The sequence below is a fragment of the Cygnus olor genome, chromosome 10 (genome assembly GCF_009769625.2).
Source record: "Cygnus olor isolate bCygOlo1 chromosome 10, bCygOlo1.pri.v2, whole genome shotgun sequence".
Classification (NCBI taxonomy): Eukaryota; Metazoa; Chordata; class Aves; order Anseriformes; family Anatidae; genus Cygnus; species Cygnus olor.
In genome coordinates, this window is record NC_049178.1 from 2,258,087 (window position 1) to 2,285,621 (window position 27,535).

The window sequence follows — 27,535 nt, forward strand, 5'->3', positions numbered from 1 at the left end:
GCCAGAGACACAGAGTGCTCAAATAATGACTAGTCCTGTCAATATGTCTAATGCACTTGGAAGGAGTTAGGTGTATTTCCCAAATCTGAGTGTCCAGAGGGAGGGTATGGACCACATGCTTATCAATTCCATGAGAAAATCCCTTTTGATAATGAAGCTCTGAATCCCTCTGTTAGCCAGCGTCAAGAAGCATCAAATTCTTGAAGTTGGATGACAAAAGGTCTCCTTGAAGTCATGTTAAATGATAGGGTGAAATTGGATTGATTTAATCAACCGTAACAGACGTGTCTGTTCAGGTTTGCCAGCAGTGTACGGCAGTGTTGTGTCCATTTGTACTGTTGTACATCAATGGGAAGGGGACTCGAGAACTTAAAGCTGAGTGGATGGTCCTTGGCTACAAGCGACTGAGGCAGTTGGATTTCTGATGGCTTTAGGCAAAAGGAATCAGTCTGTACTGTCTTGGTAACTGGAAGTTTCTAGTGAATGGGAGATGGGCAGTACCTGTAATTGTTTTGAAGTTGTTGCAAAAAACGAGACAGCAGAGAATAGCTTCCTTGGTTATAGGGATCTGAATCCTCCCATGCACTGAATACATATCGCCATGCTTGTAGAGAAGGGGATTAAATTGATTACCCCCAGAAAATGGATATTCTGAACATTTCCTGATGCTGAAGTGTCTAGTTTTGCAGTTCAATGTTTTTCAAGTAATTTGGGGAAGGAGGGGAGATGGTTGAATGTTTTTTGCTTAAAAAGGTAAGTTCATTAAAAAAAAAAAAAGTACTGATCATTTATCCCCCTTTGGTTATCCAAAGAGGTACAAAGGCAAAGGTTTCTGCCATATAACCTAATAAATGAAGTTACTACAGAGTCATCAGATAAATTCTGGGTAGAGTCTGAGAGCTGGGAGCAGTTTGGCATTGCAGAACTAACGGCCCAGTTCTTGTGCATGACTGGTGTGAGCAGGATCCAGTAACACGTGGCCTATTCAGGAATTTCCAAATTCATCTCCCTCACATGTCTATGCTCTGTGCTCCAGAGTGAGCTCTTAGTGCCTCTGGGAGTTTGATGGGGTTGGAAGTACAGGGCTACTTCTTAACAGAGGGTGAGCCTTGGCAACATTTCCCCCCACACACACACACCCCAGACTACTCCTGTCTTGTGTGCATTGTTTGTGGCTTTTGAATCACCAGGCCAAAACAGGAGGTTGCAGTGTTACTGCCTCAGCAGCCAGTAGCCCTGTGAAGCCAGTTGGTTGGTGTATCACTGCCTGGGTTTTCTATTACTTTTCTGTGGCAGTGAGGGGGGGCTGAGCCCCCAGGGCTGCCCAGGCCGAGGCAGCAGGAGTGCACACTGCAAGGGCCACTTACAGAACAGTAGCCACAGAGCCCTCAGGTTACATGAAGTGTGTGTGCAAAAGCAAACCTTTTGTAGAGAACTAACATATGCCCTATGGCACAAGGAGTGTGCACAAAACACCATTTATTTGTCGTTGTATTGTCTGGGTGCCCGAACTGATGCCTGCACACAGCGTGTGGCCCTATTGAAGACAGCTTCTGCTTGGTGAGCAGGAAGTTCACACCTGGGCAGGACTGCAGCTACACTTGGTGGGGCACGAGCAGGAGCAGGGTTTACATTTTCCAGTTGTCACACTGCATCTAGAGCCACTGCAGTAAATAGATGGCCACACTTTAAATAGATGACCACAAGGAAAGAGCCCTCAGGGAGCCTTTGTCATCACAGGTAGGGCTTAAGGCAGTCTCCAACATGACAGTGGCAGAGGTGATAAGCCGTGGCCCAAGTCCCCAGGTGTATGTTCTAGCATTGTGTTAGGGCATATATTGTAAGCTAAGGAACCTTAACATAGCTGTTGTTTCCTATAGTCTGGTGATCATCCGCAATTACCAGAAGCTTGCGTGATTTTTAAAGCAGCAATCCCCAAGAGCTACGAGAGCAAGGTAAATAAATACTACACACAGAGAGAATCTGTTAGGGCAGAACTGAGTTAAGTGAAATGAAAACAAGACCCTGAGGACAAATGGTTGCTGAAAAACGTGCATTTGTGCTGTGAAGAAGCTGTTCCCCTTTGTTCCAGGCATTGCAAAGTCAGGAGAAGAGCCACTTGAGCGGCAGTGCCATGGGGAAGGTGGTTGAGCCTTGGGCCTTTTTACCAGTCAGGCCCCGAGCAGGCTGTAACTCCCACAGCATCCTTAGAAGGTGGTGCCTTTTATTAGCTGTTTTCGTGTGGGAGTACGGAGGTGGTAGACACCAATTAATGCAGTTAAAGGGTAATTAGACATGCAGAACCAGTCAGAAACATGGCAATTTCTGAAGAATTTCTCTTTCACTGCCACTTCCTTTCTTGTCCTGTGCTTTGGATACACCTAACAGCTTTGGTGTTTTTCAAGTTCATCCTTTTCCCTAGGTCTGTTGATCACTTTTCCTACCTTTGAAATTCTATCGTAGCCTTAGTTATGTGCTTGGTTGAGGGGAAAAATACCAGCTGGAAATGGGAGGAGGACACATTTCTTCTGAACTAGGGCTGAATTTAAATCTTTAGAAGCATACCACATTAAAACACAATTTTCTCACTAAGTAGTGTTGTTTCAACGGGCTTTTGAAGTGCAGTGGGTACACAAATCCACATTAAAACGTGTCAAGACTATGACTGCAGTGCTGGGAGATGCAGCCTGCCTTCTGGTGAAGCAGGGAGCTCAGCATAGGTTTAATCACCTGCTTACATCCAGTGCCAGTGTCTCAGGTGTGCTTTGCAGCTGATCCTGGGATCTGTTTCATTCATACGTTCAGGGGCCAACTTTCAGGGAGCAGTGCTCACTGTGTTCCTCAAAAGCAGCCTCCTGTGTTGCTCGTTCTTCTCCTTTCCCCATCTGCTTCTTCGTGTTTATCCTTTGCTGTCCTTTGCTATTGTTGCTCAAATAGGGGCCACATGTGGTGACAGTGGCAGACTTGTAAAAATCTTTCTAAATATAAAAAGTAGATGACAGAGGAAGACGTTGCCTTGCTGAGCTAAGAGTTGGAGCCGTCTCTGAGAAGGGAGAGATTTTCTGTGCAGGGGCTGATAAAACCGTGGTGCTCCCCTAGGCAGATCTTGGTTCCCTTAAAAGTATGTAAATTGCAGCAATCTGAACGAATACAAAACATGGAAATTTGCTGAAGAGACAAATCTGGAAACAAAGATGATGACAGAGGTCTCTAAAACATGCCACATTCTTGCTATGCTGCCAAGCAGGGAAGAAAATGGTGTTCTAGCAGCAAAACAGTAGAGAAGTGCAATAAAGTCCTAACAATAAGCATGAGGGCACAGAAACAGAACAATGCTTCCACCCCTCTTTGACCACCTAGTTTTTCTTGCTTTTATTTTCCTTCTGCTTTGTCTTAGTTCTTTCCCCCACCTCTGCAAAGTTTATTCCCAAGCCTCCTTTCTTGTCATTTGTCCTCTCCCTGCCCACGAGTTGTTTGTAGAGAGGTACACTCTACTAGAGCGTGCACCACTCCTGTAGCTGTTGGCTGAAATGTGGGCAGGATGCTTTGGTGTTTATATTTTGGGGCTTCTTTTCCTGCTGCCCTGAAGAGGCTATGGAGATGGCAGATCCCCACTGAGATGGGCAGGGCAGGAACCTAGTCTGCTGCAACTGTGTCATCCACATGCATCTTCTCAGGTGCAAGTCCCTGGAGACTTAAATTCAATGCCAGTTCCATTCCCACATCTTCTGTGTGTACACCCACAAAATAATTGCTTTCAAATTGATAGGAGCTTGCTAATGAGCTCATCCTGGAATAGTGTGCTGCTCTGCAATGCCTGGCTCAATGAAGAGCCTCAGCGGCAGTGTGACAGAGAGTACCTGTGGCCAAAAGCAAGATTTGTTCAGAAAGCTGGCAGCTTCTAACAGGTGCTAACTGCGACTCCCTGACTCAGTACTGTAATGTTCACACCCCTAATTACAATAACTCTGAAGAATTTCTACTGCATGCCTATAAATCGTTTATTATTCAGCAGTGTCATCCTTGAAAATGAGTAATTGCTGGAGTTTTGGTTTTGTATTTTGACATTGGATTTATTTTTTCAAATTTATGGATTTATCCTACTTTGATCTAGCGAGAACCAACAACATGTTGTTTGGGTATTAATCACAGCCATCCTACCATGCAAACTGTGACAGGCTGTTTAAGCTCAATCTCTTTTATTTTTATGTTTCCATCGCCAATGTCTATAAAAATATATCATAGGCATGCCATTTGTGCAGAGTAAGGCTGAAAGTGACTGCCTACCTGTAGCCAAACAAATGTTAATTCTTCAAAATTTGGTATCTATGCTACTAGAAACTGGGGTGGCTGAAATCTGAAACCTCTGAAACAAGACAGGCAGGGGCTCAGTGGTGTGGCCAGTGTCACCCCAGGTTTCCTATGCCCTTCTGTGCCCAGTGTGAAGCCCATTGCCCAGCCCCACGGGACAGGAGCTGGTCAGCTAGCTCAAAATGGAGCAACTCCAGATTTTAGTTCTGGAAGATTTCTTCCCATGCAGCCATTGGTGTTGCCCAAGATGGGCATTTTCATGCTTGCTCCATGCTGAACATCATTAGGACAGTCATTTTTCAGGATATGTACTGAAGAACATTGTTTCTAGTAATCTTTGAAGTGGGAGCTGGCTGCCTTCAGAGCTCCTGGTGGAGCTGGAGGGACCATTAATGAATTCCCCCGTCCTTCCCCTGTCCCTTGGCCACCAGCTCTGTCCTGCTGGCTGCAGGGGATCGTGGAGCACTTTTGCTCTCTCCTGGGCGTTGCTCTAATGCTCACCTTCAGTGTGCTGTTCTAGATGAAGAACCACCACAAAAGTGAATAATAAATGAAAAATTGTAAGATTTCCAGCCCATTACTCATAAATGAGCCATAACGTTGTTTCAGGTGCGGGTGTTTTCAGCTGACACCAGACTATGTTCTTGAATGTTTCTGTCTTATGAGCTCACTGCATAAGTGATACCTGAGTGCAGGACTGCCAGTAGTCCAAACAGTGATTTCTAGTAAATGTCAACAATGCTTAGGTTTAATTACCTCCATTAGCACTTTCTTTAATGGCAGACTTAGCAGAGAGTTCTGCACAAGCATCAGATAAATTGAAACGGGGAAAAAAAAAGAGGAGCTGGCAGTGAGAAGGGTAATAGCTACAATTAAAAAGTGTGAAGCTTTGTTTTGTGTTCTCTCTCTAAAAGAGTTCTCTGTATTCACCGTACATAATGAAACACTAATTTAGAATGCAATTTGGTTTGAATTTATTTTCGGTGAACTAGAATAAATGAATACTGTCGTCTCATAAACAGGGCTGGGATTCAGTCTGTAGTTTAGCCTCGCCAGCTTTGTAACGTTCTCGCATCTCCGCAAAGAACTTGCTAATCCTGTGCACAGCAAGTCCTTGAATTCGGTACTCCAGTGTCACTGCTCGGGCTCGCTTTGTGTTTCAAGGCTGCTGCAGGGAGTTTGGGTGGAGCGGTTCACTGCTACACTAAAGTTGGAATAAGATCAGTGAAACGCTGCTTTAATCACAAGCAATTTGTATCCTTCCTGAGAATGCTGCGAACAGCATGTTTAATAACATTTTTAATGGATCCAATTGCCTGTTATTAAGAAATGCTCCAATATAATGCTGCTTCTGATTCATGCAGGGTGCACGGAGTTGTGCGGGGTGCTCGCGGTGATAACAGACCAACTATGAGAGGAAGCGGTCACTCCGAACCCTGTGGTCCAGGTTAAAATAATGGGTTTGTTTTCTGAAATAGGGGGAAACGGAGGTATTTCCCTTACTTATTTTTTCACAGCTTGAAGCCATATCCTGGCCGCTTAGAAATCCAGCGGTAAAATTCCTATTGACCTCTCTTTAGACCTATTTTGCCTTTGTCAAATACTTTTTTTTCTTTCTAGGCTTACAGGGGTTTTCTTTTTCTTCATATATATATATATATTATATATATATATTCTATATTCTTCCTTGCACCTTTTAAAGTCCCCAGCCCAACAGTGCACGTATGTAACTGTAAGTGCTCTCTGTCAGTGTAATTATTAGCCCACATAGGGCTAGGCACACACTTCAGGGTATCCATGGAGCAGTGTCAGAGTGCCAGTGTTTTCTACAGTGAAGCCTCGGGAGCAAACCTCTGCCTGCCCTTTTCAGTCAGTCAGACGAGGTAGGACTGAATCACATATTTACTTTTTCCTTGCAGCCCCAGGGACCTGGCAGTGGGAGAGTGATGGCAGCGTGCTCAGGCCCCCAGGAGCAAGGGGAGCGTCTGCCCGCGAGTGGTCATGGCCAGGTGGAGGAGAGAAGTGGGGTTAAATGCAGTGAGAAAACTCCACGTAGCTTTCCCTCTTTGGTTCTGAATCGAGTAGTCTGGACAAAATTGCTATTTGGTCATTTAATCTCTTCTGTTCCAATGGGATAAGTTGGAATCACTTCCTTTATGATTTTATAAATTAAGGAATGCCTCGCTTTTGTCATTGGCAAGTTCTGGTGGTTTTCTTTCCACCCACTGGGGAAAATAAAAGTATAAAATGAAAGCTAGTAGATGTTCTCCCAGGCAGTCTCTCAGAGGCTAAAGAAAAGCACGGAGCCAGCCATGTACTCAGCTGGTTGCCTGCAATTCTGGAAAATTCACAGTCGCAGTAAGAACAGCCCAAATAATTCTGCAAATGCTGTGCATGCCTGTAATAACCCGTGAGATGTGTGAATTCAGCCTGAGCTTGAATCTGAGCTCCTCGGACAATTTGCCTTTCAAGTTTCTTTCCCATATGATCAAGCGCCCTTATCCGAGCATTGTACACTGTGCAGATTCGCACGGCTCCCAGGGACTGGATTTATTACCACTTCAAACAAAACAAACACATAAACAGAAACTCCAAGAGATGCTCTCTGCAGTGCCTCTCCAGCAGTCCTTTGCTGCATCCAGCTGCGAGACGCCCAGCCCCAGTCCTTCCCATCTGTTCCACTAATGGCAAGGTGCATCTGCACCAGGCAGGCGGCGGCGTTACGGCCAGGAGCGACGTGCTGGCAGGTCCCGTGGCCATAGAGCACGGTAGGAAGCAGTGTACGTCCGCTTGGGGCTTCATCTCGTGCAGCTCTGGGCCTCAGGATTTGATTTCGAGTCACCAGCCTCTCTCAATGTATGGCCTGCCAAGCGTGCTTTTTGGCTGTTCAGTGAGGAAGAAGGCTCTCCTTTCCTCCCGCGGGGGGACACGAGTTTGTTTTACTGAACAAGCACCAGGGGGAGTGTGTGATCAAAAGGGAAAAATGCTGATGGGTGAGTGAGTGATACAGCTCGTTGTTGTACGAGGATGCACTGTGCCGCTTTGGACTTAACTCTGTGCGATGGCCAGTAAGAGCTCATCTCTGGTGTCTTTCTGCAGGAGTGTGCTTTCATGGATTTTAGTTTTTACTTCTAATTCTCCACAGCACCAAAATGGGCATTGTCACCTCCTCACAAGCACTTCCATCAGACGTTTGTTGGGGCTTTGAGTGACAATGCCAGTTCTTTCAGGAATAAAAGCGGGTCAGCCTGATCCAGAAAATTCAGGGAATAAATCTCACCAAACCTCCACCTCTCCGTGATGTGCACAAAAGCCTTATGTCAGCAGTCCACAGCCTACCCTGCCGTGTGGCGTTATCCCAGCGTGGAGGTGAAGACAGCTCCCTGTTGTACCTGCAGGCTCTGCGTAACTCAAATGTCAGAAACCAGCACACGTTTACAGCTGGCTCCAGCACCTTTGCGAGTGTGTGAGGACTGAGGCCGTACATCTAGCAGCGAGTGAGATATTGCTGATATTTAAGGAAAGGCAGGTACCTCTCTGCTGCAGCCTCCCTAAGCAAATTCCTGCTGAGATGCTGCGCTCTGCGGCAGCTGCCCCCAGTGCGTGAGCCTGGCTGTAATCAGGAATCAGAGTGCGTCTGTAGCTCTTTTCTAATGGTGCCACTGCTGCCTCTGGAAAACACCTAAGTACTGTGAACTTCCCATCAGAGGTTGGCCTTGGTGTGTGCCTGTGGCTGCAACCCTATGAGCTGTGTTCTTCAAGTACCTCGGTACTGGTGGTTGGGTTCTGGGGGTTCCTCGCACCCGCTCAGGTACCACGTTACAAGGCAGCACACAAGACCCTTGCCTGAATTCACCTGCCTCTATTTCCAGTACAACCAAGCAACAGCAGTGATGCTTCCTAATCCAAACCAACCCCAATACACAAGTTGATGAATTCATCGCCCATCTCAGACCTTCAGTCACCAAGCAGATACTGGAGTGGAAGACACAAGTAAGGCGGCCCTAAACCCAAGTCCAGCTCTTTTTTGTGTCATTTTTCTTTCCTTGGCAGTGCAGCCATGCTCTGAAAAATTAATGTGGGGAAAAAAACTGCACCCTCTTTTTTAATAGATTTGTGCCCTGTCAATGTTCAGAACCAAACCTTCTGGCTTGAGCAACTCAGATGAGATTTTACTGCATTTGGTGCTCGTTGCCTGTCCTCAGCAGTTGCCGTGGTGCTCGCAGGAGGGGGCTGCTGTCTCTTGGCCACAAGGACCAGCAGAGTCCTGGGGGTCCAGTCCTTCACACTGGTGCAGATCCCTTGGGGGCGATGGCCCTGCTCAGGTATTGTGAGAGGTTTCCAAGCAAGGAGGGGTGGGTGCAGGACTCAGGCTGGCCCACAGCAGTGCAGTTGCTGGCACAGGTGGGGAGCAGGGGAACAAGAACCCCGAGCCTGCCTGACCCCGAGGTGAGTGCCCCCAGGAGCTGGGCACTCCAACCCAAAGTCACTGAGGGTGAGGACGACCCCAGCACCTGGTGGGGCCTTTGCTGTGGGGATCTGCACTTCGAGGTAACGCGCTCTCTCTTCATTTTATTATTTTTTGTTTCACCACCATTACAGAGGGAAGGTCTTTCCTTGTCCTCCAATCCAAGACTGGTTCTCCCTAACAGCACCTGCTGTGCTTACAAGGGCAGTCATGTGCCATTTGCACTGCATTCAGGTGGAAGGCTGTGAAGGGATAATAGTGGGACAAATATGGTGGGAACAATACTGATGATGTTTTCTTCACGTAAACCTAAGTTCTAGACTACAAAACTCTCTTACGCATAACTTATATTTTTATGGCCGTTTTCTTTTTATAGCTGCCTCTAAGTAGACATCTACATTGGAAATTACAGGATTAAATAAATTCTTTTCTTTAGGGTAAACTTGAACTGAACTGATGCATTCATATTTAAAGTAAATACTAAATATTCATAACCTTGTGGCAAGCAGTTGGACATGAGATTTGGTTTCGCTTGTGGTATCATCTTCACAGCTGTTAATAATGCCTGTTCTTATCTGTTCTCAAAGCCGTGCTATTGAAATTGAACTGTATCACCAAATGCATCTCAGGTCAGCGTGAGTCCAGCTAGTAAGCAAGGCAGTGCCTTTTCACTAAGGTTTCCTACAATCTACTACATTGTCAGGTCTTTTTGCAAGAGTAGTTGTATCTTTCCAGAAAGCTATACCAAAGAAAGCAGATCAGTTTCTTTACCAGTTTTCATGTGTGTTGACCAAGGTACAACATACTTTTGTGCTGCTTTGCTGATATAGAAAATCCATTTGTATTATAATTACAAGCTAGAATAAGAAGGTTTTTTTGTTTGTTTGTTTGTTTTTGGATATGTAGGTGTTTCAGTTATTCCTACTATTCAAAACATTTTCTAGGGGGAAGTGTGTGATTACGAGTTTACTGTTTTTAAAACTGATTATTGCTTTAGGCAACGTTTCCAAGAAAAAAGTGGTAACAGCACAAAGGCTTGAGGCTGGTGTAACCATGTCTTGCTAAAAGCAAAATTTGGCATGGTGCAGTGAATCAGATTAGAGAAAGAGGCCAGAGTGAGAGCCATTTTCAGCATCTGTTTCAAGCCAGCTTGGAGACTTGGGCCAGCTCGCAGTCTTTACTTCCTCTCTTCCTCTTCCTCCTTTTGGTTTTGAGCACAGACCCTTTGGTTCATTTCTATCTCTAGGTTGTCTGTCCCTATGTGCCTGAACAGGACCAAGCATGACTGGTTGGGTCTGGCTTGGAGTCTTTGGGTGCTGTCGAGTGTAATTTCAAATCTAGCTCATCCAAGCTCATCCAAGATGGGTCGTTAAGCAGCAGATGCTAATTTCCCATTAGAAGTGTTGACAGTCCATTTAAAGGTGGGAGACGAGCTTTGTTCTATGTTAATTTGCATGCAGGAAGACTTGAGAGTTGCCTGCTTATCTCATTGAAGAGCTGTGCACATCAAGTCAGTGCACTCTGAAAATATCCATGTGACAAACTCTACTTTACAAAACCTTTTTGTGGTTTCTTCTTTTGTTTTCGTTTCAGTCTTATGATAAACTGCTCCAGTTGCTTGCTAGTAGGCAAACCCTATTTCCTCCCTATGAGGCTTCTTTGCTTAGCATTGCTGTTCTTGGAACCAAACACACTGAGAAATGCAGCAGGAGACCTGGATTTCATTTACTATGACTTCATTAATATAATTCCTTCAGGGGTGTGCATTCTCAACAAGTCAAGGGAAATATGCTTAAGGAAAATGAATACAGTAAGAAAGCAACATACCATAATGCGATAGCAAAGCACTCTCAGAGAAAGGACGCGTTTCAAAATGGTGTAGCAGAAGCTATCTCAGTCTGCATCGGCTTCCTGTACTGCAGAAAGCAGCACGAGTGGCCCAGGGCATGGTGCTGCCTTCCTCTGAGGCTGTCACCAAAGTTCTCTGGGGACTTGTAATAAGCCTACAGCAGCACCTAACTTTGTCCAGATACAAGATGCAGGGTCAGGGCCCTAGTTTCATTCTCTTTCTTAATCTTCTATCACTTGGAAGGAAGGAGAGCTTCCAAGGCTGAATAAATGGAAGTAACCAGCAGTATTTGTCAAAAAAAGCTGTAAGCTTAAGACTTTCATTTGTTCTAAAATCTGTTCTTCTGAGTACAGCTTGCTTCTGTGCAGAGGGCTAGCACAGGGATTAAGCATCACCTAAATCCTACTTATGCCTTCATATTAGTGCATAAGTAAGGCTTAAGCTGCTAATAGTCCCTTTTAGCTCTCTGTGTAGAGCCAAATTTCATATGTTGGCCATGATGAGGCTAGCGAATAAACTTAGTTGTGGCAGCAGCAGCCAAGTTTGAACACGGGACTGGATTTAAATTGGCCACTTGCCAACCCACCATGTCATTTCTAGGGGTGGCTACCAGCTCTGCGGGGTGGCGATCGGGTGCAGGTGCTGCTGGCGTTGTGAAGCCTGCCCAAAGCCCAGCTCCTGGCCACGGATGGGACCGGGCTGGGTCGTGCACTGCCACAGAGGCCAGGTGTGTGCGCCCGGTGAGCATGACACAGTGAGTGATGTGGTTTGCTGAGCTGTGCTAGCAAACCATTTCCATCTTTCTGGTTGTAACTGCAAAGTAAATTACATTAGGTTTTGTGATGCGGGCTGTCAGGTAAAGGCCATCAGGCCCTACCCGCTTCACAGTCACAAAATGTCTTCTCTGAGAGCAGCTCTTGCAGCACGAAATCAAGCTGGTCTGTTTGGAGTGCTTAGGTAGTGCCCGATCCCCAAACACTACAGTGCCTGGCAGCTCCTGGGAGCTAAACCTCTTGGAAATATGACAGCGTGCTCAGTTCTTCCTGGCTCTCGTTAGGTAAGGCTCTTTGATTAGCTGCTTATCCCGGAGTCACTGTCTATTTCTGAGTTGCCTATCATCCCCCTGCTGCACTTAATTAAGCTGCTTTTTTTTTTTTTTTAAACTTTTTAATGGAGAATAACAGATTAAGCAGTTGGAACAAAAATGTTTTTGTTACAGGAGGCATTCATTAACAAATCAATTAGGTATACTTAATATCATTCCAGTGCAATTTTCAGTGTGAGTGCTTTTCTATTAATTTTCCTATCCTGCTAAAATGTAGCATTATGCCAGCAGAAAGAAGAGTTGGCAAAGGCAAAAACAAAAACAAGGGAGCTGCCAAGTGCAAGCAAAAAAAGGAAGTGACAATGCAAGCAGACATGGCGAGTATTCAATAATTTATTGCCTTCCCTAGAAATGGGATGGACTTCGACAGGTGTCTAATTCCGGAGATAATGAGAAACACAGCGATGAGGGTGAAGAGTAACATGCAGTAATGGTTTGGAAACTCACAGCATTCCAGGAATGAGCTGATTCCAATGTGAATCTCTCTCCACCACCTGCATTTGGGCCTTTGGTACAGTGCAAGGGCAGTGCAAGTGATGACTGAGCTCTTTATTATGACTGAGCGTCATGGTCTTTGCAGTGAGCAAGGACCTCTCAGCACCAAGACTGCAGAAAATGAAAATGAAACCCCTCATAGAACAGTTTTTACCAAGTCTTTGTCACCTCTCAGAATATGCAGAGGGTATGAGAAGTGTTGAGGCTATGTTTTTGCTAGACAATGTGTTGCTTTGTAATACCTCTGTCCCTGAATTTCTGGTGAGCTTCCACATGATCCAGTAGGTTGTGTACCGGGTCCAGCAGGGCTTGAGCAGGTACAAAGCAAGTGAGAAAGGGGAAGCAGCAAAATGAGCAGTCCTGGCCTGCTGTGCCTGCGGGGAACCGTCTGCACAGCATAATCTGGCCCAGCTTTTGATAGAGGCAAATGGGACTCATCCATTCAGCTGGATTATTTAGAATTCACTTTAATCTTTTCTAAGTTTCCTAGATTTCAGTATGCTTGTTTGGTTAATTCATTTTCCAGTCTCTATTTTGCCTACTAGGGGATTTCCGTAAGGCTCATTTCATTTTTCCAAGAAGAGGAGCACGAATGTGAGGTTTTAGGAGAACGATGCCACCATTTCAGAGCTTTGCTGTGGGCACGTGAGGCTTTCTGCTAAATGTAAACCACATGAAGTCCCGCGAGGTGAGTGCAGTCAGGCAACTGTAACAGCCCCTGTATGTAACGCTGCTTCTAAAGGTGGTGTGGGGCAGGCAGAAATGGGAGTCACAAATCTTTTTTCCTGTGCTCATTGATTGCCTTGGCACTGATAGATGCTTATAGCTGCTTCTGAGAGGAAGACAATAAAGTTACCAATTTCTTGTTTGATGCTGGATCTATTTGGAGAGAGAGAAAACATAGTAGAGCACTGAAAATGAGGAATACGTGTTTATGTTCATTATAAACATCTTTACAGAGGGAACAGAGTAATTACTGTGCCAGAGCACATCGGTGCCGTGTTTGTGCCAGTCCCCCTTCTCTGCAAGTGGTGGATTTGGGAGGAGAGCACCTGTATCCAGAAGGGAACAGTTTCCTTGCCTGTAAGGGAAGATTTTTTTCAGCTCTTTTCAGGGATTAAAGTATGGAAGTACTTCCTAGGTGTCTTGAAAAAAATCTAACACTGTACAAGAGACACTTGGAAGTGCTTTTAACCATGCAAATGTCTTAGACATGGATCCCTTTGTAACCTCTGTGAGAGTTACAGTGTGCCATGCCAGCAGCCAGGGGAGGTAGTGCTGCTGCTGCTGCTAGCCTCAGGGGGAGTGCCGAAAACTTGTGACATGGACTCCCTTTAAGCAGCTACCCAATGCACTATATTCAAGTGGATCTATTTTTTTTTCCATCTTTAATTTCTTCCTCTCTTTCTCTTGTTGTTTCCCATAGCTTGCTTTCTTTTATTCTGTGTCAATGCAGAGGAGCCTGTTTTAGATGAACGCACCTTTACTTAACAGACTGTCGTTCAAGTGCCACTGGCTACTGTGGGCTTTGTTCTCCTGCTGCAGCAGCCCTGTGTTTGAGCCAGGTCATGCACAGCAGAGGGGGCGGTTCTCGGTCCTGCAGTATGGAGCACTTGCCACGGTTCCCCACGCACGGTGTTGTGAGGAGGCCGCTGTGGAGCCCCGGACATTTGTAACGTTTCCCCTCCGACCCCAGTTACTCCACTCAGCACGGCGCTGGCATTTGGCAGGGGGTGGGAGGCGCCACCTTGGTGGCTCCTGCATGCAGCCAGCTGGGGGAAGCGCTCAGGAGGCAGCCAGTGTGTTGGTATGAGGGGAGAGGACAAAACCCAGCCCCTTTTGACGTTCTGCTGTGTGTGAGGTGTAGGGCACACCTTGGAAGTCGTCTGTATCTCTGTGCCAGCCGACTGCAGCAGCAGGCTGTGTCACTTGTTTTCATGTTTCTGTCCCAGACTGCTTGTGTCGGGGCAAAGAATATTCTCCCTCTTCAGCATCTTGTGCTGTTTAGACTGTCTTGATCAATAGTAATGCGTCAGTGCTTTCCTGGACGGTGCTATTTTCTTTGTTCAGTGCCTTTAACAAGCTGGAAGAAGAAATATTAACCAATATCGGCTTCGGGCGCTCTTGAAGTTGATGTTAGACTTGTGCTTGTGTATCCTTCAAGCACTGCCCTTTCTAAATGAGCAAACTGATGATGTTGCAGAGCTTCTAGCAATTATATTTGAATATACCACATAGGGACTGTGACAAATTCATTGCATGAAGTGAAAAGGGCAAAAGGTTAAAATAAAAAGGGCTTAATGATGCATTGCTATAAGACATTTAAAACTGCAGTGGGGGTCTGCAGAAATGTGAAAAATGCTGAGCATTCACCACGAAAAAATTTTCTTTGTAAAAAAGGACAGTGAGCAGCTCCTTAGCTGGTATAAATAGATGGATTTAGTTACAGCTCTGTTAAATTTCATTGAGGATCTGACTATTTACCTTTGTTTGATTTTGAAGCATTTCTGCCTCCTGTCAAGCCCCGGATAATCAGGGATTTCCAACGTGGCTTTAGCTGTCCCTAGATGTACACGAGACTTGTGCCATTGTTCAGTTTCATGGCACTGTTTCCTCCTTGCAGCGAAGTTTATGGGGCTTCTTGCTCTTGTGCCTGCAGTACGAGCTGAAGCAAGGGAAGGGCACAGACAGGAGAGCCCTGGCTGTCAGAGCAGGGGCCTCTGACCCTACCTTGCAGCACGGGCTAGTAGCTGCCTGCATGCTAGGGGGTTTTGCTCCCTGCAAAGAAATTAACTAGGATTTATTTTTCTCCAAAAATAATGTGAAACTCCTCCCAGGCTTCTGGCTCCAGGCTGGATTGCTTTGTGCTGGGGAAGGCTAGAGGTGAGCAGATCAGATCAGCTCAGAGCAGGGACCCAGGGCAGTGCTGGAGGCAGTGCGCGGTCTGAAGCTGCTGTTCCTCCCGTCCTGCACAGGTTGTGACCGGGGCAGTCGCAGTCCCGGGGCATCGTATCAGCTTCAGGTCAGTCACACGAGGCAGGAACGTTGCAGTCGCGCTGCGAGCTGTGGCTCGGCACCCCCAAACCCTGTGCTCTGCTCTTACGTCCGTTGCGGCTTTCAGCAGTGCAGAGCTGGAGAAAAAAAAAAGCAAGAAAAAAATATTATTTAATCTCATAGAAATTGCTGACTGATGTGATAGATAATTCTGCATCATTTAATCTGTTTGGGTGTTAGTTGTATCTTGCTCAGACTCGTGTCAAGCTGCCAAAACGGCACAAGGCAAGGGAAGCTGGCAGTGCGGTGGAACCCTGGCTGCCTCCGCTTCGTGTCGCCTGCACTCGTGTGCCGGGTAAAGCTGGGGGTGGAAATGGGGGTACCTGGGTAGGATAAAAATATATTTTCCAAAATGATCACTTTGTTAAACATTTTTTGAAGGTTAGTGATTGTTTTATGGTATTTATGGTGTTTGCATCAGAAGGATGGAGTTAAAGAAATGCTTTGGAGCCTCTGGTTGCATGTCCCTGGATGGTGGGAAAGGCCCGAGAGCGCTGCCCTGCTCGGTCTGGGGGTGAACTGAGCTACAGTACTCACAGCTTGTGCGGCCCAGGAAGGCGGCAAAAAACAATGCCAAGAAAAGAGGTATTTTAGTTCAGACTGGCACCTGGCACAGGGAAAGTCGTTACTTACTTCTCTTCAGGGAGTCTGAGCGAGGACTCCCAGAATGAGAGACTGGGGCGGCTTCGGGATCTGTCACCAGTTTCAGATGCGGGTTTCTTGGGGGTGCGGTTCCCTGCAGGAGAATGGGGCTCAGCCAGCAGGCCGAGACCTCAAAAGTGGAGCTCTGGGGTAAATGGAGCCGAAGCTGAGCTGAGCTCAGACATCACCCCAATGCGCTTGTAGGGCTGAGGGGGGTTTGTGGCTGCAGCAAGGAAAAGCCGACCTTGTGAGTGACTTGTTCTTCACCTTCACAAAGAAGTGAAGCTTCTGCTTTAAATTGTGAATAGTAATTTGAAGGGAAATGTCCTTGTGGGTTTGGCCAGGCCCATAGGGCTACCACAGGGGTGGAAGCAAGGGGTCACTTTGGTGTCTTAGTCTCCCCACTGGAGAAGCGCAGGAGCTGGAGGTGGAGTGGTGGTGGGAGCAGGTGTCCCCATCCCGCTGTCCCCACCTTGCTGTCCCCTCCGAGCCACCTTGGGACCAAGCTGAAAGGAAGGAGGAGAAGCCCTGGTGCAGATGGAGACACTCAGCCGGAGACCCCTTGCCCCAGGGAAGCAACAATGATCCAGGAACATCTCCGGTTGTGACAAAAATGAGATCTCTTCTTCCCCATTTCTACAAATGTTATTAAGCCCTGCTGTCATTACCAAGCACGTGCTGCCTTCCCTGGCAGTGCTGCCCGTCTCTCATCAGATTTCTGTTGTTCTTTGACTGCAAATAGCTCTTCAGTTAATTTTCTCTCTTTACTTTCCACCAGCAGACAACCAGATACTACAATATTATGCAATAGCCACTATCTTTTTTTTTGCCTTAGAGATGATTTTTGTGTCAAATCTGTGTCATATTAGCACTTCTTCCTTGGTTTCCAAAGTCAGCGCGAGGCTTAGCAGGCTGATGTTTTGCTCTAGGTCTGTAAGGGAACAATCCCTTAGAGGCAGTATACTAATGCTTTCCTCTTTTCTTAGAGATTACTTCCCGTTGCCGTTTTGAAGGGATAAAGCAAATCCGATGTGCCTCTCGTGAAAGTTCCTAAGGCAGACACTGGTATCACATGGATGCAATCCCCTTCTTAGTTACGCAGAACCAAATCCCCAGGGACTTGCTTGCCACGGGGCTTTGCACTTGCACGTGTGCTGGCTTCGGTACCCAAACGTTACCCCGTGCCACGCCCTGCCATCGGCTTGCCCAGAGGTGGTGTGTGTTCCACCAAGGGAACGGCATTTTTTTGAAATCAGGACCAATTACTTGATATTGGAGCAAGTTGTTCATGTGTCGCCTTTGGCTTTGTAATTACTGCTGTGTCTTTGGCAGGATTAAAACAATAGAAAGCAACCCTGCAAAAGCAAAGTAAAACTTGTAAGAATTAATGATTCTCATGTGAAAAGATGTAAAAAAAAAAAATAAAAATCTGTATCCTAACATTGGAACAATACTTTGGTTAAGAATTTCTGACAAAATTAAAACTAGTTTTCACCTGGAGGAGAGCCATTAACCAGACATGGGGGTTGGACAAGTTCTAGGGAGGTAAAGCCAGGACCTGGTAACAGCAAGTGTCAGGGCTGGCAGCCGCTGCCTGTGAGTGCCAGAGCACAGGTTCAGGTGGTAAATGCTATGGCTCTGGTGCCTCTTCCAGAGAAAATGCTCTGAAGTTTTCTCCAGAAACATGCGCAAGACATGGTGACTCCTGCAGTCTTTCCCTGACTCAGGCTGAGAGCCAGCGTCCTGGGAGTCACGTAGGAATGTCAGTGGCTGAAGGCAATATGGCACTGTCGTAAACTGAGCTTGGTTTTTCTTATGGGTAATCAATCTAATTATTATCTGTAGAATCTCAGGCTGGATACACATTTTTGAAGTGTATTGGTTCAAGAGACCAGAAAGCTGATTTGTTCTCTAAAAATATAAAAATTGACATTTCTTGTCAGTCAGTGTCAAAATGGTTTATGAAGGGACAGGCTGTGGTTCTTGGTATGACAAGATGACAGCTTTCCTCTATATGACCATTATAAAAGTGCTCTGCAACTGAATTTCAGTGGAAAACCAAGGTTTCTAGAGGTTGTCTGCATTTGCTTTGGAAATATATAGTATCGTTTTAAAGGGTGTCTGAATTTATATGGAGAACTGCATTTGTGGAGGAGAATATTGGCACCTCACTGTTTAGGGTTCATAGTGTCCTCATTTCTTATTCAAGGCAACACAAAAAGCTATTTTCAATTTCAGCAGCAAATGTATGAAAACTGACATTAATGCTTTTAAAGTGGTGCTCAAAACCCATAGAAATTGGAATCCAGGAAAACAAACAGTGAATAATATGGCTTAGCAACAGCCTCGCAGGTAGCTGTGAGATATGGCAGCGCGCCGCAGGAGCACGGTGGCAGGGGACTGTAAATATCTCTGTCGAGGTATTAGCACCCCAGCTCGCACAGGGCAGGATCAATATTCCCAATAAAACTCTGAGCATGAGAGAGAGGGGATTGTTTTAGCCATAAAACTGTAACACCTGTGTGAGCATTTGAGTAAGGGTTCTCCAGGACTGCGTTTCTTGCTGCAGGTCTCCTCGAGCTGGCGAGGGATAGAAGAGGCAGGACTGGACTGACCGCAAACACCGAGTGAACACAGCTGGCAGTAGTGGATGGGCTGCCCTGGCAGAGGAGGGCTTGCTCGCACACAAGTCCTGCAGCTCAGTGCTTGGTTGCAGCTTTCAGCGCTGACACCATCACCGCAACGTCCTTTATACAGTGTGTTAATAGGGGAATACGGAAGCATGCTCTGTAAGGCTGGAAGGGAGCGTTCTTGTCATGCACCTAACAAACGTCATCAGCCTCCCTTTAGTTAATTTTTTAGAAAAACATCCACTTCTGATGTAAAAATTGCTGGAGGTTGCAAATTCACAGCTGCATTTAGGAAAATCCCCCTCAGCCATCCCCATCAACGTGTGTGCCGTCTTTGTAGCACCACGCTGTGTGTGCTCAGCTTGGCTGGTTATGCTGTAGCTGGTTAGTCCAAGAAGCCAAAAAATGTTTAGTCCCTGACCTTAGGTATTTATAACTGCCCACGAAGTAATCCCATTACTCTTCCTCCAGCAAATCTATGAGATTTTTTTTGTGTGTGGTATTTCCACCATGCTCCCCTGAGCCCTTCCCAAACTAACAGTCTGCCTCTCCTGTCAACACCAGCACTAGGCGTGACACTTCAGAAGCTGGCAAACCTGTGCCAGGTACAGAAATAGGAGGATTTTCCAGCTGTTTCTCAATATTTCTGTCTCTCCAGTCATAGCCAGTGTTCATCTTTGTGGCCCCAGGCAGCACCGGGAATACCAGACCAGGTGTTTCTCTGTTTCGACTCTGCAGCTCTCCTCAGCCCCAATTTGCTGCAGTCCTCCGGCCTCCTGCAGATTTGGTGCACATTTGGTGCACATTTGGCGCACATATGGTGCTTTGCTGTGTCAAAATGCCTGCTGTCAGTCTGCAGCCAGCTTACCAAGGGAGCTGGATTTCTCTGCTGTTAGCTACTCTCCTGTCTTTGTGTCCTTAGCAAGCTTTGCCTGTGATGATTTTCTATTTTATTCCAGGTCATCAGTATTCATATTAAATAGTTGTATGTCCAGCACCAGTCACCACAGGAATGCAATAGGAACGGGGACGGGCCGACGATGATCCCTTGATTACGGTTTGAAGGCTGTCAGTCTGCCAGTCGTTAATCCATGTTAATCCTTCAGAAAGGAGGATTGAGACTCAGCGCAGCTCACTCCAAGAGAGGGTTCAGGGGGAATCCAGCATGCTTTAACTTCTGCACGTTGACTTCCTGCCTCTAATTGATTTGTCTTCATTTGTGAATGTCCCTGTAGAAGCAGGCTCCTGAGCAAAGTATCATACTCGGTACTCATTCTGGAGTTGTTGGGGTAGGCTGGGTCCAAGGGAGGATAAATGGGGGGAATGAGTGTAGTGTTGGAAGCTGAGCAGGAGAAGGCTGTTTGGATAAACTTTCGGGTTTGTATCTGTTTCTGTTTATCTGAGGATGTTCTGGATGTACTTGTTCTTGCTATTGGCACGTGGAGCAACCAAGCACAGTTACCCCTGTTTCAGAGATGGATAGCTGTAAAGCTCAGTTGATCCCAGATTTGTAGAGGTGCTTACATTTGTAGCTCCTATGTAATAAGAATTAGGTACTTAAATAGGAATAAGGCATCCAAACACCTTCCTATAGCTAAGCCAAAATTCTTGCCCTTGTCTACAGAGGGAAGACTTTGGAACTGTAAAAAGTCAAACCTGTTCCCATATCCCAAGATAATATCTCAACCATTTGATCTATTCTATGGGCACTTCAGGGGCAAACTATTACAGGCATGAGACACTGGCACACTGACTTAGAAGAAGAGGCTTCAAACTAAAAAGAAAAAAAAGAGAGGAAAAAAACCCCTATAATCAATAAATCTTTGTTTGTTTAAAAATAAACCCTAAAACTGCATCCCGTAGCAAATTACAAAAGAGCAAAGAATGGATGACTCATTTTGTTGTCACTTAGTGTTGTTTTTTTACATAATCTCGAACTCCAGGAAGCAAGAGGGCCAATGGGATCCTGGCGTGCATTAAAAGGAGTGTGGCCAGCAGGTCAAGGGAGGTGATCCTCCCCCTCTACTCTGCCCTGGTCAGGCCTCACCTGGAGTACTGTGTCCAGTTCTGGGCTCCCCAGTACAAAAAAGACAGGGATCTCCTGGAAAGAGTCCAGCGGAGGGCCACAAAGATGATACGGGGCCTGGAGCATCTTCCCTATGAGGAAAGGCTGAGAGACCTGGGTCTGTTCAGCCTGGAGAAAAGAAGAATGAGAGGGGATCTCATCAATGTTTATAAATACCTGAGGTGTGGGAGACAGAGGGATTTGGCCAACCTCTTTTCAGTGGTTTGTGTGGACAGGACAAGGGGTAATGGCCACAAGATAGAGCACAGGAAGTTCCGCACCAACATGCGAAAGAACTTCTTCATGGTGAGGGTGACGGAGCACTGAAACAGGCTGCCCAGGGAGGTTGTGGAGTCTCCTTCTCTGGAGATATTCAAGGCCTATCTGGACGCCTACCTGGGCAGCCTGGCTGAGGAACCTGCTTTGGCAGGGGGGTTGGACCCAATGATCTTTCGAGGTCCATTCCAACCCCTACAATTCTGTGATTCTGTGATTATGTACCAGTATTGACTTCAGAGGAGTTTAGGAGCTACTCAGTTCTCTGTCCTGGAGTACAAACTGTAACGTGGCACGCTTCTGTGATTTCTAACTTGTTCAGTTGACCAGAAATCTAATTCTTGTTTAAGGTGAAAAGTGAAATTTTAGTTTTTAGACTATGTACCAAGCCCTGAGTGCTTCTGTGGGACCCACCAGAGGCATCTCCAGTGCTGTCCTGAAAGACCTCTGACTTAGGGAAATATTTGGTACGTGTTATTGATGTTGTCCATTGCACTCATTTGCCCATGTTAACTGAAATAATAGTCTCTGCCTGTGCCAAAAGTACTGCATTCTCACAAGGGAGACAAAGAAAGGTCTATAGATAGATAGGTACATATATATAGATAGAGCTGATGCACTAAAGTGTTTTTGGAAGATTAGCAAGCTCCTGAGCACGGTGCTCTAATGCCTGATATAAATCACACCCGTGCTGAGCAGATGCAGCCACCTAGAAAAAGCAGGGAGTTAAATTGCTCAGCATCTGTGGGGAGGGAAGGGAACCTGAGAGGTTCAGAGAGCTCTCCCTTGTTCTCCCTGTGCAGTGAAGATGGGGATTTGTGAAATGGAAAACAGCTTTAAAATGCATTCTGAGGTGGTTCTGCTCTTTTCTGGGCCCTCTTCTGAATTCCCATGTTGAAAACATAAATACAAAAGTCAGCAAACCCCAAGATGGCAAGTTGGATAATACAAATGTGTTAGGGAAAGATCTGTAGGCATGAGTTAGGGTCCCATTGTATTACACGCTGTGTGGGAACCGAGAGCCTTTGCCTGGAAGGGTTTGTGTTCTGCATAGAAAAGATAGCAAGGGAGAAGGCAAACCGGGACAAAAGGAGGCACATTAGTCTTTGTCCCTTGCCATTTCCCTGGTATTATCATGTTATTTAAGGACTTGGAGCTTGACAATTGGAGCATCTGCAGCGCCATCCGACTGGGAGTTTTCCCAAGTGATCCAGCTTCCTGCAGCTCGGAGGGAACCTCGCTTCCAGGGTTAGGCAGGAGCTTCAGGCCGAGTCAGACACAGCACAGAAGAACCATTTGCTTCTATCCCAGCTAAAAACCTGCATTTTGAGGCAAGTGAAAATGTATAACACTATGGTACATTCATATACACTGTGCATACATAAACACTGCTTTTTGGTTTGTTGCTGGGTTTTGTTTGTTTGTTTTTAAGAAGGAAAGAAAAAGGAAACAAACACTCAAATGAAGCTGGCCGCAGTTGCATGCAGGCGATGCTCAGCTGAATGGCCTGTTCTCTTTGTTGTTGCCTCCTCACCTGTGCTGGGAGCAGGCTGTGCCCCTGTCTGAGAGCACAGCACATCATGTGCTCTGTAGAGATGGCATGATAAGCCTTGCCCGAGCACGTCTCTAATATTCAATATTCAATCAAACAGTGGACTTTGTGCCTCCTGCCGCTAAAAGCCAGCCACCTGGGGCCCGGGGGAGGCACCCAGTGTCCAAGGCTCCATCACGAGGACCTGGAAGGATTTCTGGCACGAGGAGGGCGATCCAGAGGGACAAACGCTGCCTGAATGTCCCGTGTCAGCCCCAGGAGCTTCCCCTCGGCTCTTGCTCTTGCACAGGGAATCCAGGAAAGGCAGAGCCAGCCCGAAGGAGAGCAGAGGGGGTGGATCAGCAAAGATGATGACAGGACACTTTTATTTATAGTCTAACTAAACCAGTGAGAAGGAGCTGTTTGGCGTGTGAAAGGGGAGGGAAATCACACTCCCCCTTCTCAGCCCCTTTGTGCGGAGCAGTGGCAGCTTGGGTTTGGCTCTGCAGAGGTTACCTGTCCCCTGCCTGTTCCTGGTTTCCTCAGAAGACAGGTACCACCAAGTCTTCTAAGGAAAACACATAGCCAAGCCTCATGCCTTGCTTCAAAAGTGCAATTTGCTACTTCAGCCTGCTACTTGTACAATTTTTTTTTATTCTCCTTCTCACCCTGCCTGCCAATTGTGCTTTATTGCAGCGATTTGGAAATGAACTCCTTAATCTTTCACATTGTTAGGAGAACGATGGTAACTTCACTTCCCACTTCGCAGAGAGCAAGAGAAAAATGATTACTGCACTATAATGTGATACGTGCTAAATAGGGGCCAGAGCAGACTCCTGTCAGTGAGAATTTCTCCTCTTGAACTGCGTGGGATGGGGAGGCTGAGGCTTTCTTGGCTGTTTTGTTACTTTCTGATAAGCTTGTTAATATCTAAAACTATCACTGGTAAAATGCTTGCAGTAAAAGCCACGGATTATGATTGCTAATCATAAGGTGAGCCAGTATTCAGAGCAAGCAGGGCTTCTCTAGGCACAAAGAAAACCTGTACCTGCCAGTGGGCCTGTGCGGGGCTCCTAAAGAAAGTGCTGGGAAATGTAAATAATGGGAGCTGCTGTAATGCAGGGACGTCGGTTGCTGGAGTGATGACATACCAGTTTTAATGAAAGGCAGCGATTCTGTAAGATACAAGAAAACGTCCTCATTTACTCGGTCTCTCCACCTCCAACTTAATCTGCTGCCAACTGAAATTCCTGACATGAGCTATAGATAAGTTTCCAGATAACTGCCTCAGTGCTGGTAGGGGAATAGAGATGAATCTTCAGGAACTAATAAGAGCAAATAAAACGTTTAGGAAGAAACTTTGTCATTCGTGCCTTCATCCCGTGTAGCTGGAAGTGGCTGAGTACATCACGATGCTCTCGGGGACGTTACTTTCTTTGGAAGGCAGTCAAATGCCTGCCTTCATCTTCAGCAATTTCTTCCACTGCTTTCTCAGGAACCTGCTGGAGCATGCCACCATCTCTGCAGTGTTTGCAGGTTCGTTAACAGAACTAAAGGAAGGCTGCTTTATAGGCAGAGACATCTTGAGTGCCATAGCACTCTGGCTATGGGATATATTGGTTAAATGGCACTGCTTTCTAGTAGCTTTGTGTGATCGTGTCACTGATTTCCCCCACTGGGTGCCTTTGGACAAAGCAGCTCTCCGAACAGGCATGGCAGGTGGTGGCCATCCTATGGCAGTGTAAATCACTGGGCAGTTCGTGGTAGGAACGGGCATTTGGGGTAACATGAACCAGAAAGGAAACTTGGTGGGAGGTGAGGGATCCTTGGAGGGCCATACTGAATGGGCGAACAGCCTGCAGGTGCTGAGCTGCCAGGCTGGGAAACAGCAGGTAAGTGGGATGCAGGCACGGGGAGCTTGCCTGTGGTGTCTGTTTCAGTATTTGTTCCAGCACTCACTGCTTGGTGATGTTTAAGGGTTGGATTGGCTACACTTCTGGGTGCTGGGGATCTCTCGTGATCCCTTGCAACCAGAAAGAGTCTCCGGTTCTGCAGTGGCTTGTAATTTAACCTTGGTAATGTTTGGTGTCACTCGGGTTTAAATAGGTTCAGGATCAGAGTTAGAGCAGAAGGAGAGGAAGAATAATAAGTGCTGCTTTGCTCGGTCTCCTAGTGCATGTACTGCTAGCTATCGGCTGGTGGTTGTTGCCAATGTTATGTGTATGCCAAAATAGCATAACTTAGGTTGTTTTGCTTTAAACACCTTACTTGTGAGAGTATCCAGCTGAGGCTCCTGTATCACAATTGTTGTCTTTGGTTTCCATATGGGAGGCCAAAATGTCGGGATGGAAATGGCATTACTGACTGTGCAAGTGAAGTTATCTTGGTTTTAGAATAATAACAGAATACAAACCTATGCATAAAACACAAAATCGGTGTCACACTGCAGGAGGAGCAGGTTCAGTCCAGCAAGTTGCCTTGGTAATTCTACCTGCATCTCTCAACGGGTGTACAGAGGATGTCAGAGCTTACCTGTGGCAGTTTGGGCTGGAAGCCTGCTCCACACCTAACAAATCCTTGAGGTTTGGACTGTCCCCGAGAGCCACAGGGCCAGCAACAGGAGCTGCGATGTGCAGCAATCAGCTGCACTTGGGGATTTCACCTTTTATTCCCTGTCTTCTCTAAGAGTGAGAGTCTCTTTTCTATGAACTCAGGGCAACAGACATATGGGAGTCATCTTGAAAGAACAAACATAGCAGGAAGTAAAGAAACTTCTCGGTTATTTAAATAAGGAGTAAAAGCCAGAAGGTGCTGCGTGTAGCTGGAGCTCAGTGGTCTTCTGTTGTATGCTGCGCTACATCAGATCTAGGAGAGATTTTATGGCTCTGAACACTGGAGGTGACTGTAGTCTACAGAAAACCAATGTTTATGGCATCTAAATACTGCTGGGAAATTGTCAAGCTCTGTCCTGAATCTGGGACTTCACAGGGAAGGATTTCTGCAGGACTGGGTCTGTAGCTGTGTAGAACCCAGTGCACTTGGGTATTGCCCCAAGCAATTCTCTGCAAAAATCCCCCTAAAGCAATATCATATGGGGTCCCCTTTAAATCCCGTTTCTTTTAGTTTTTTCAAGTACACGTAGTAAACAAGTGCTGCGGAACTGCGTTGGGGTGCAGAGTGCCTGCAGTGCTCTTTCCTCTGGTGAGCAAGAAAAATGTTTCCAAATCTCCTGTTTTGTTCCCGCATGTTCCAGATGTGCCATCCTGCCACTCCTGGGGCTCCACAGAAACTGGGCTGAATGCAAAAACTCCCACAGAACTCAGGTTAATATTTTCTCCTTTGTTTGACCATAATGAATTAGTTAAAATCAAGAGAGCTCTTCTGGGGGAAATACTCACTTTATGTTCTACTTAGTTTTAAAATATGAAATCATCTCTCAGTTCTCTCCTGTTTATTGTTTCTTACAAATGTAGAACAGCCTCTTACAGAACATCCGTGCTGCAGTCTGAGGGAATTTGCTTTTATGCTATTTAAAAACCAAGCAAGCACAAAATATTTTGTGTAAAATGTGCCACAATATTTATGCACTTAATCTAGATGGGAGATTTGTATGTGATGATGCAATGTGAATTTTTATATGTGTGCATCTCTCTCTATAGAAAATTATTTTTTATACAGTTCTAATTGTAGTATTTCAGGCGTATAGGAGTGGGTCTGTTACTGATGTAAAAGCTAAAATTACAGAAATAAACTGCCTGTTTGGATTTGGGATTTAGATTGAACCTCCTGGTCTAGAGAGGCTTTGCTGGTAAGGTCTCTGATATGGCAGAAGCGTGATTCCTAGCCCGGGGTGATGGTATGGTAAGTGAGCAGACTCTGTTTTTTTCCTGTCTCTGAGGGAACTCTAAGGCTTGCAACTTAGGCCTTGTGCTGCACTAAATTTTGTGCCAAGTATTGAAGATAGAGATTAAGACTGCACAGGAACTTGCACCGACGGCATTATTGCCAGAGACAAGGAGACGGCCGGGCTGCAGCCGGTCACTGCAGCCATCCCCTCTGGCCTGACTCTGTCTCAGTGCTTGCAAAGCTGGTGTCCTGCTTCCACTCAGCACTTGGGGTGTTCATGTAATGTGGTGGAGCTGCAGTTATCTTGAGGGCTGAGAGCATCAGTAGCCAACAAAACATCCCTACTCCCAGAGTACACGCACAGCTGCTGTGGGTGTAATCCACTCGGACAAGATCCTGGGGTGGCAGCAGTAGGTACTAAATGCAGTTGTACATGATATTAAAATTGACATAGTTTTGTGTTTTCTTGGAAACACTGTCAGTCCCTTCTGTGCCTTATTTGAGCTATGCTTAGCTACAAAGGAAGACCCCTTTGGCTGATGTACCCGGGTCAGGGTCTGCTTTCCCTCTGCTGTGCTGTGCTACTGCGGTGATGGGGATCTTGCTGCTGGCTCTGCCCAATCCCACCTGGTAAGGGCTGAGTACTCTGAGGTGGCTGAAGTTTACTTCTGTTATGGCTGAAAAAGCTCTTTCAGAGTCGTTTTTTATAAGAAAACTACAACAAGTAAATATTTGCCCGAGGAATAAATGAATAAAGGTTTCTACGATCACTTTTCCAATACAAGGAGGAGAGGTGCCCTGAAACTGCTCCATGGACTTCCTCAGTTGCTGAGATGTTCCCTTCCCTGAATTCTTTATGTGATCATACATATCCTCTCTATTTTTAGGTTATGCTTTACTTCCATTAGTCTGCAGTTTTCCAGCTTTTCTTTCGGAAATTGGAAGGTGAATTTAAAACAATGAAACACCACTAAAATTCGATTGGGTCTAGAATTGTGGTCACATAATTTTGGATTTGTAGCAATTTATTTCTTCTGCTTTAACTTTCTAACCTCAATGGCAGCACCAAGTCAAGTACTTCTCACAACTCTTTTCAGATTGTTTGTTCCATTTTATGCAGCTAGGTCAAACATAAGCTAGTTTAGGGATGGGGAGAGATGGGGATCTCAGCCTGTGATCATAATACATCCTGAGATGAGGCCACTGCCAGTCAGCAGTTCTCCCTCCTGATCTCTTATGGGCCAGCACCAGAGGAGATAACAT

The 27,535-nt window shown here is 46.1% G+C and overlaps 1 protein-coding gene across 2 annotated transcripts in view; it reads left to right on the forward strand.

Annotated features, from left to right (window-relative positions):
• Positions 1–27,535, forward strand: part of SUSD3 (sushi domain containing 3) — a 72,351-nt gene that overhangs the window by 2,336 nt on the left and 42,480 nt on the right. The window contains exon 2 of one of the 2 annotated variants that reach the window (XM_040568153.1): positions 25,680–25,749. The exons of the other annotated variant lie outside the window; for it this stretch is intronic. The gene's annotated coding sequence lies outside the window, so the exon portion shown is untranslated. The remainder of the gene's footprint in view (positions 1–25,679; positions 25,750–27,535) is intronic. 2 annotated transcript variants of the gene reach the window in all.